General features: G+C 44.0%; 1 protein-coding gene across 4 annotated transcripts in view; it reads left to right on the top strand.

Moving 5' to 3' along the window:
• The window catches only part of WBP1L (WW domain binding protein 1 like), a 58,641-nt gene that overhangs the window by 24,367 nt on the left and 24,854 nt on the right, over positions 1–9,420 (top strand). The window contains exon 2 of one of the 4 annotated variants that reach the window (XM_057379735.1): positions 7,397–7,502. The exons of 2 other annotated variants lie outside the window; for them this stretch is intronic. The gene's annotated coding sequence lies outside the window, so the exon portion shown is untranslated. Of the gene's footprint in view, positions 1–2,174; positions 2,326–7,396; positions 7,503–9,420 lie in introns of those variants that run through there. One more of the 4 variants, XM_057379742.1, reaches the window with a different exon arrangement.

Genomic DNA, 9,420 nt, shown 5'->3' with positions numbered 1-9,420 from the left:
TTTTTTTTTTATTCTGATGCATAGAGACTATTTGGTTTATGCTATGGGAGACTTCATGAGAAGCAATGGTTGCAGGWGTAAGAGGTCACTGATTTTGTGATCTAGAGCACATGGATGTGTGGGAGCCAGGCTTGAGCAAAGGAGAAAGCAAGTGCTTGGTCTTCTCCTTTCCTGCAGCCTGCAACCTTGCTGCAGAGAAGTGCATGAAAGAGGTAAAACCATGTGGGTCATCTGGTCCTCCTTCAGCTCTGCACAGCCAGGGGAGTGTTCCCATTATCTGCTAGTGGAATAACAAACATTAATGGAAGTTATAGCAGTTTGGATAAGATAACGTCCACAGAGGCAGGCTATGGTTATCAACRTTTCTTCCCAAAATAAAACTGAATTTAGTTTTTAATTACTGAACTCTCTGAAATAAACATGCTTATGCACACAAGGGGAGAACACGTTTTGCATACACCTAAGGGGAAAATCCTAGATACCAGGAAGGAAGGGGAGCAGGACYGCAGGGTGTTGGAGGTATCTGCCCTTGAAAGGGCAAAGCTGCCTGGCCAGCAGGTTTGTCACTGAAATTTAGAAACTGGCTGTGATTGGAGGTGCCACCAGTGCCTTTGATGCTTAAGCAAAGTGCAAACTGCGTAATGCCAGGACCGGTGCTGAAAGGCGACACCGGGACATCGCTTCCTCTCAGCCGCCTGTTCCTTACATAACTTCGGGCTTCCCGGGGCGGTCTCTAGATGAGCTGAGCCTGACAGGAAATATTTGGGTAGCTGGTGGCAGTTCTGCTAGGCATGGCAAGAATTGCAGTTAATTGTATTCCAAGTCCAATGGTTGCATATCTCAGGCATTATCCCCGTTCTATGGTTAATAGCCACAGAGAGGGAAAATGAAGCAGGATGGTGAAGCTGGTGATGAGGGGCACTGAATTTTTGCCCTGTGTGCTTGGTTCAAACCAGCTTCACCTGCACCTGGAAACTTASATCTGTCAGCTCTGGATTTTGTACATCATGCTTTCTGAGGGCCCCTCAAAACATCTGCTCTCTGGTTGGCAGTGCAGCAAAGTGTGTGGCCTTCTGGGGAGCTTTTCTTGTTTTCCTGGGAAAGATGTCAGTCAAAACAGAACCAGTACTGTAAGAGGGGAGAGATCAGGCTTTAAGTTATTTTATATTTTATTCTGTTTTACAAGTATGGGTAAACCCAGCTTGAATCTGCCCGTAACCATACACAGCTCTGGTTTATTCCTTACTTTAGGTTATTAACTTTTTTGCTTTCAAGTACTTGGAGTGATCATAAGCAATGCAGTTACTCAAGTTAGAAAAGACAATCTTTTGTTTAAGATGATGTTTTCTGAAGTGTTTTTTTTCCCTTAAGTTGCATTTTTAAGGAACGTTTTAACAGTGGAGTTTAAGACTGARTATCTCTCATGGAGTTTTGTCTAGAGATTTAAAATTAATGTCTTTAATATTGTTGTGCTGTGATCTTTTAAATACTTGTGGTATTGAGTTTTCTTAATAGTTACACTTGTGATTTCCTTTCATTCTTCATTTTGGTTGTATGAAGAAATGTGTGATCTTCAGTGCCCTTTGTTTTGGAAGAGGAGAAGTCTTGCTGTCTTTTTGMTGGTCAGACCACCACACCATGTGGAGGGACTTTCCTCATGCTTGGGCCACAAACTCAGAGCCTCAGCCTAAATGAAGCAGTACAGATGCATTTGTGTTTCTGCTAGATAGCAGAAATCATGTCAAATTCTAGGTGCTGCACAGCCCATTGGGTTAATTGACAGACTTTTACTTTTCATGTTGTGATACACATGTATTTTCTAAGAGGGAGAAGATTCAGTTAAACCAATGTTTGTGGTTCGAGTACTKCAAACTCAGTCTTCTGCAACCCAGAACCCATTTATCAGTGGGGATGAAGGTGGCAYATCAGGGCCTGGAGTGAAAAGTCCAGGGATAATAGGAAAGTGTTTGAGGGTGTACATACATAGAGAGCAATTTGAGGACATTTGCCTCAGCATGACCTATGTGATATTGCTCTGCTCTATAACATTACCAAACTATAATATCCAGCAGTGTGCTCAGAAAGAGGCAGCTCAGCTGCTGATGGGTTTTTTTTTTTCTTTTCCCCTGAAGGGTTTCCCAGAAAATACGTTCCTCCAAAGAAGGGTTCAGGCCATGTAGAAGTGGTATTCTGCTGGAAACAGAAACCTAATTCTCAGAACTCAATAAAAGAACCTCTTTCTTGTAAAATGAGCTGTGGAAAACAAGACTGTTGGAAGGGGGGGAGCTTTTCTAAACCTCTTCAAGATGTAAACTAAAGCTTAAGGTAAGACGAATAAACTTAAGAGAGAATCTGACCAGACTATAAGAGATCCTCCCAGCAAGTCTTACCTGATGACAAAGCCTTTTTAACCAATTGTTTACCTCTTGTGAGGTTAACCAACTTCACTGTTCCTGAAGCAAGTGCTGTGAGCGGCTTTGGGCAATCAGGTGCCCATTTGACACCACTGTTTCTGAGGGGTGGTTTTAGATGTGGGTGTGGGTTTTAGATTTATACGGAAAGTAGCAGAGGTTAACATCAAATTACTTCCTAATTTGCAGGAATACCATCACTTGAAATTATGTGCATCTGCACATATGGTTGCCTATTACATCTGCTATGTGTTCTGTGGATGTTATACACACTCATATCTCTGTGGATGTTTCCCATGACCAGCATGCCTGTGCATTGTATGTGAGACTGGATTTTATCTGAATAGTGACTTTTCACACAGTGGCACATGTGAAATGCAAAAGGGGCAAAGGGCCGTGAACCTTCTTGGATTTTTTCTTCTTGCATATGATGATGTAATGTAATATGGTTGATCCCTGACCCTCTTATGCACTCCAGACTTCTGTCGTAGGTATATCTTGGTAATAAAATACCACGTAGCCACCCTTATCTTCAATAGATTGTCTGTTTTTGTGGTAGGTTCTTTATAAACACATTTGCWGGCTCTGAGAGTTCATGCCCTGCCTTATCTGCAGCAGGCCTTGGCCTGTGTAGCTGGGCCCAGCAGCACCAGTGCTGCATCCCAGATAATTGCTCCATGTATAAAAGAATCCTTTTCAAGGATCTGTAAGTTAAGACTGTCTGGTATATAATTGCCTATTGACTTAGACTATGATGAAAAAATCCATCTTCTAGGACCCCAGAGGGTATTTAGAGCAGCATTATCCCATGGAATCTAAAGGCAATAGAAGAGTAAGGAAGATGAAAACCTAAAAGTCAATTCTAGTCACCCYAGCACTAGTGTTGTTAGTTTTGGCAAATCCTGTCTCAACAATAAAGCCAGCTGCCATTTTGGCATCAACACAGACAGACTTGGCATCAGCCCCTCTGGCATCAAAAAAACGCTTCGTGGGAGCTGGCACCAAAGCTGTGAAACAAGGGTAAGGCCCAAGGGAAACGCCAAGCAGACATGAGATGAGCACTAAAAATAGTGAGTTGCTGTCATTTGTAGAGAAATCAAATAGCACTTGTAAGAGTAGGGCATCCAAGATCTCCATCAAGGTTGTGGTGGGTAAGCATCTTTGGGACAATGCATGTCTATGATGATGTGACCAAAGGGCACACACAGGCTGTATTTTTGGTACCCACATGGTGCAAGACTCTAAAACTAGAACAGACGCTTACCATCTTGATTCTTGCTTGAGGATCCTGTTACTGTCTGCAGACTCTGCCTTCTTCCCTGTCTGGAGCAGATTGTCTCCTCTTGAGCCATTACCAAAGTCCTGTTTGCATACATGGGCATCAGGAAGACAAGAGCAGTAGTGCCAAAAAGCAAGGAGCCAAACTGGTGTCCCTGTGCCACCCCGGATACACTTGCCCTCCTGAGACAGTCTTGTCAAATATTTAACAGCTGAACTCCCCACTCCCTCCTCCTTCTCCCCCTCCCAGCAGGCTTAGAGAAAGCTGAGTAGGTTTTCCCGTGACTTCATTACCCACTCCAGACTAAAAGTGAAGCCTGACATCTTCATTTGGATATCTTAGGTGTCCAAAAACCTGGGAATGCTAAAGGGGCAGAATCAACCCTCTCTCTTTTGAAGCTGTTGGTGTCACTTCTCAGTAGAGCACTTTCAACCCTTTAGTCTCTCTGTATCTCCATGTCAAAGGACTTTGCAGCTTTTAAAGACCTCTGGGATTGGATGGCAGGCCTGGGTATTGAAGGAGTGGTCATACAAAAGTAGATGATTCACACAGACTTTGGCATTACAGTTGCATTGGCTTCGCCACAGCTCTGTTGCTGTGAAGCTGCTGTTGCATGCTGGATATGGGGAAACATCAGTGGGAACTGAGGGCTGGAAACTGCAAGCTACACTTACAAAAAGCTATTTTGGTCTCAGAGATGCACCTGGACTTTTCATTGCCACCAGTCTCCCATCAGCTGAGTGGGTTGGTGTGTCTGAACAGCCTGGATGTGGCTGYTTTTATCTCCTCTGTCAGATGGGTGTTGGAGAGGACTCCTTGGGTATGTCCTCCACAACACCCTGCCTCCTGTCTGCTCCCTGCCCTTTCCTTGAGTGCCCTTCTTAGGACAGCTTAATACAGAAGGCAGTTTCAGAGGAGGGAATGCTTGCTGTACAAAAGTGCAAAGGAAGTGCTTTACTATTGACATTTCTTCACCCACAAAGGAGCAGTGAACAGCAGGACAGGCTCTCACTGAAATAGCAGTGATAGAGTGGGTAGTGGCTTCCTCTGTGGTGYACCCTGCCTGAGTTCAAAGCTTACMCATGGCTTTTGGGTGGAGATGTGGCATGCATTTATCAATATCTGCTTGGCAATTGCTGTTTGAGATTCAGTTGGAATTGAAAGCTGATTGGAATCAAGSACAAGCTGTTGCTGTTGTGGCTTTYCGTGACACTGAGCATGTTATGAAGTGCACAGTCTCATCCTCRCTGGTTAACCAGTTACTCAGAGAGAAAGACAGGTGACAGCAGTGAGATTGAAAAGCAGTGTCTCTGTTTGCTTAACTTACTAAGCTGCAAAAGTTTTCTGCACTTCTAAATCACTGAGCTGACAGAAGTGACAGCCGGTGGGGAAGAGGGATAGCTTCTCACTACTGCAAGCCCTTGTGCTTTGTTGCACATTCAAATTTATTGATCCTTCAGATTGGTTGCAGTGCTAGTTCACAAGCTAGTTCTAACATGTATGGTGTCTTTTCCCGAAATTATTCTCTCCAGCAAAGATAAAGATAGTTTGGCCTGAAAAATAGTAAATACAATGACTTCAGTGTACTTATAGTTGAACTACATGCAAGTCGGGAACCCACTTTACTGCACTCTGGAACAATACAGTAATACTAGACAGAGGTCTGAAAGCCTTGTTTTGGACCACTTGTCTGCTGAGCAAAAGAGTAGATACTCTAGGTCCTGCAGGTACTGSGAAGTTACCAGCCTGACCTGTTCTTCTTGGTCCTCTGGAATTTGTTGATGCCAGTCTTGGTAGGCGGTGCCAATGCTGTGTGTTACATGAACCCGGGACACCTGGTCCTCACATTGGAAAGTCATCATGTTCTTGTAATGGTATCGTTAGGGTGTGGAAGTTGCCCTTCACTCTTCAGGGATCTACAAGTGCACAGGTGGGCGGACAGAAGTGGTTTGTAGGCAGATTTAGCATTGCATTGCTATTYCAGCATTGGTGATCTCCCAGTGTCTCATGCTCGTTTTGCTGGCAAACAAGTCCCTTTAGAATATTTGCTATCAAGGCAGATGGAGCTTGTTGTTTCTGGATATTGCCTTATTCTAGAGGAACAGAGATCTGCTTTTATACCTTTCCATATGTTTCTTTCCTTTTCTTTATTTCCAGAGCCATCTCCAGGATGGGGAAAGATAAAGTCACTTTTGTTGAGGTTGCTTCTTTCGCACTGTGTTTTGAGTGTGTGCCACATCTGTGAAGTCTCTGTCCTAGCACTCAGGGCTGCAGGCTGGCTAACAAAAATGGATAGATGGTGCTCCAGAAATGATCTTCTTACCAAGATGAAAATAACAGAGTGCGTTGAAGCAAATGGAAGAATAATTAGATAAAATTATTCCAACTTTATGGTCAACTTGTGTGTGTGTGTATGTATGTAGCTGCAGAACCATGTTATTAAAGTTTAACCGAGAGGATATTACACACCMATATTGACCGTTCAAAATCTCTCCCTGCTAGGGCTGTAGTAGTGGAGCAGCTGAGAGCAGCCTTGTGCTTCAAGCCTGACAGATTTGAGATGCACAACATCAATTTTTGTTGCAATTGTGTTATCATAACCRGATCACCTAAAGGTCAGGCTGTCTCCTCAGGGGGTATGAAAATGAATGCTACACCTTGCTTGGTTACCAGACCTGCTTGCAAGCATCTCTTGTCAAACATGGAAAGCAACTCTAGAACRGCCCAAACCACTTGGATCATGTGCTTCACTTGCATGTTATATCTGAGGTCATGAGGCACAGTGTGTTGGCTTGTGAAGGTACTGAGCAGCATCCTTTGCTTGACATCATGTTTGGGGCAGATGGCTTGTTCAGGGGAGCAGTATTACAGACTGGTAACGCTTAGAGGCCYCTACTCTCTCTTTTTCAGTAGAAAGCTGTTCACCAGTGTGTGGTGGGGTCCACACATCAAAAAAAGCATGGTTGGTGGCTGCCTAAACAAGCAAATTTTGAAAGTAATGTAGCTCCCATAATCTGTCCTGACATGAGTCCCGACTTTTCAGAGCCCTCAAGAGAGTCATCTGCTGAGGAACTGAAAACTTGTGTTTGTTTTGTTCATTATATCTTGGATAGACACACTCTTGTGTAGCCTTTGCAGATCTTAAATTCCAGGTTTGTATAAAGGAAGTGAACCCAGGCTGAGCCTGCCTTAGAGCTTCTCTTGCTTTCATTAAAATAATTATTATTTCAGCTCTGGTTTCCCCCAAGCAGAGAGCAGTAGAAAATTAGAAAGGTTTTGGAAATGGACAATGAGCAGCTGAAGGCTTTGGGAAAAGATTTTACATTAAGAGGATAGGGAAGATTGATATCTTTTATAAGAAGATAGCTAACAGGTACAGAGTAATGAATGGGTGAGAAGATGGATGAGGACTTCTGTTCCCACCTGCTAATAATATGAAAGTCAAATTAGAAGGTGGTGAATTCATTCCCAATGAAAGAAACTATTTGTTCACGACCACTGTCTGTGAAACTCACTGCTGCCAGACAAAGCTTTGGGGCAAGAACTTAYGAACTTAAAAAAAGAGGAGGGGGGTAAAAGGATACTAGTTGGTGTATATACAAAGCAATTGCAGTGATTAGGAGAACCTAGGTGTTGATTAGGGTTTTATAAGGGTATGAGCTACCTTGTCCAGCTCTTTTTTTTTTTCTTTTCTGTCCCTCTACAGGATTTTTTTCCGTAGTCGCCCATAGCAGAGTTGTGGAGCATGTTACTGGCCGCTGTCACTCAGGGACTGCAAGAGAGGGTGGCTGCTCCTGCTGCAGTCGAATGTGGTAATGCCTGCTTGCAAACCACCTTTTTTGTGTCAGTCCTTCCAGGATTGCTAAATTCACACATAAATTAGGATGCTTTTGCTTTTCRCCAAGTTACTGCTTTTGCTAGTCCTTCACAACTTGTCTTAAATCTGGAATGACGCTTTGCCTTTTGAGTATGTGCTGGGGGAGAGGCGGGTGGTTAAAGTTAGATTCCTTCTGACAGTAGGGATTTAGAAACTGCTGCATTGGCTCAGCCCTGGGATCTGCCTAGTCCAGAGCTCTGGATAGCAACAGCCAAAATCGGATGTTTCAAAGGCCAGCGTGAGGCCACAGAACAGATTACTGAAACAGAAAGCTGCCCTTTTATATCACTGGTGTTTGTCCGTAGAATTGGAAAAGCAAAGGTTGAGAGTTTGTTTGATCCAAGAGCACAAAAGCTGGAAAATCCCATTGCCTGGCTGATGCTAGTTAACGCTGATGTTTTGTATCCTCCAGGAAATTGCTTTGTTGCCTGTTTTCTCTTAGGAAAATCAGAGCTGTGCTTACCCTTAAACAGCAGGTTTACATGGTGCCTTTAAGTTGGTAAAAATAAGTAATGCTTGTGTGTAGTCTCACAGCCCAGTTATGTAGAAGACACACACAGTGGGGTTCTCATTTGGGAAACCACTCTGGGCTGGGCTGGGAGGAGGCAGCAGTGGTGGTCACTGAGTGGTTTTGGCATGTGCAGAATGGGTGTCTTTTTCTGACACTGCTGCAMGCTGTCTAGCTGTTGGGTGGCTAAGGGTGTCTGTTCTGAGGTGGGGTTTTTTGTTTTGTTTTTAGTTTCCTCTTTATTTTTTTTTTCTGTTGCAAATTGGCATTTGCAAGAATTTTGTGTGATTTCTCTCTCTCTCTCTCTCTCTCTCTCTCTCTCTCTCTCTCTTCTGAAGTACTGAAATTATTGTTAAAACGGCTACTAAAAAAGGCATTTGGTGAACTCAATATGGGAAAAAAAGTATATTCCTTTCCTTGTTATATATTTTAATGTGCTGGCTCCAGAGCCAAAGAGGCCAAAGGCCAGGGGAGTTTGTCCTCTGTCAAATATCCATGGAGCTGCTGCTGGGGCACATGGGAGTGGCGATGGTGTCCGAGTCCCCCCCCGACAGACGAGGACAGCTGCTGATTAAAGAGAAGCACGAAAAAAAGAGGTTGCTGAACTTTCAAAGTGGAAGTAGAAAAGGGAGTTAAATTTAGATTACCTTCTGCAGTGTCATCTTCTACACCACTGTGGAACTTGCTGTACTCCTTGCTTGGGGGAGGACAAACAAGACATGCCATCCTGGGCACCGGATGATAAATTTGTTTATTATAAAGCTTAATTTCCCCTTGGCATGAAAATGTGAAATGAGCTCAAGTAGAATGAGAAACCTTTTGACAGGGCTMGTCAGATTTTCCTTCGGGAGAGGTGGATTTGAAACTCTTCCTGTCACCTGTCTGAAGCTGGAGGGATCCAATCCTAGTCCTTCTGAAATCAGGGAAGTTGCTGTTTCTTTGGAGGGACAGCTGTTATCTGGAGGGGCTGAGAGCTGAATGGTGATGTGAGTCAGAGAAAGTGGAGTTGTGGTGGTAGGCAGAAGGTGGCATTGGGAGTGCTCTGGATCTGTGAAGACTACCCAGGTCCCCAGGGTCTGGAGATCCTCGGAGAAGCCATGGTGAGATGGCTTCTAGGACTCCAGTGCTGTCCAACGGGCAGCATCAAGCTTACCTTTCTCCTCAGAAATAGATGAATTGTCTATTTTTGCTTCGAGATTTAATCATCGTTGAGCTGTTAGCCTGTGACAACATTTTTAATAGACTATCCTCCATTGCAGCATCCCCTTAGCAGTGGAGAGAGTACTTTGGTACTTCAGCTCCACCAGGGCTCCCTGACAGGGTCCCGTTTGCAGTGACCTGCCTG

This window comes from Malurus melanocephalus, unplaced genomic scaffold, assembly GCF_030028575.1.
Source record: "Malurus melanocephalus ecotype Western Australia unplaced genomic scaffold, MMel_1.1 scaffold_12, whole genome shotgun sequence".
In the NCBI taxonomy this organism is placed as follows: domain Eukaryota; kingdom Metazoa; phylum Chordata; class Aves; order Passeriformes; family Maluridae; genus Malurus; species Malurus melanocephalus.
This window is presented reverse-complemented; position numbering and strand designations above follow the sequence as displayed.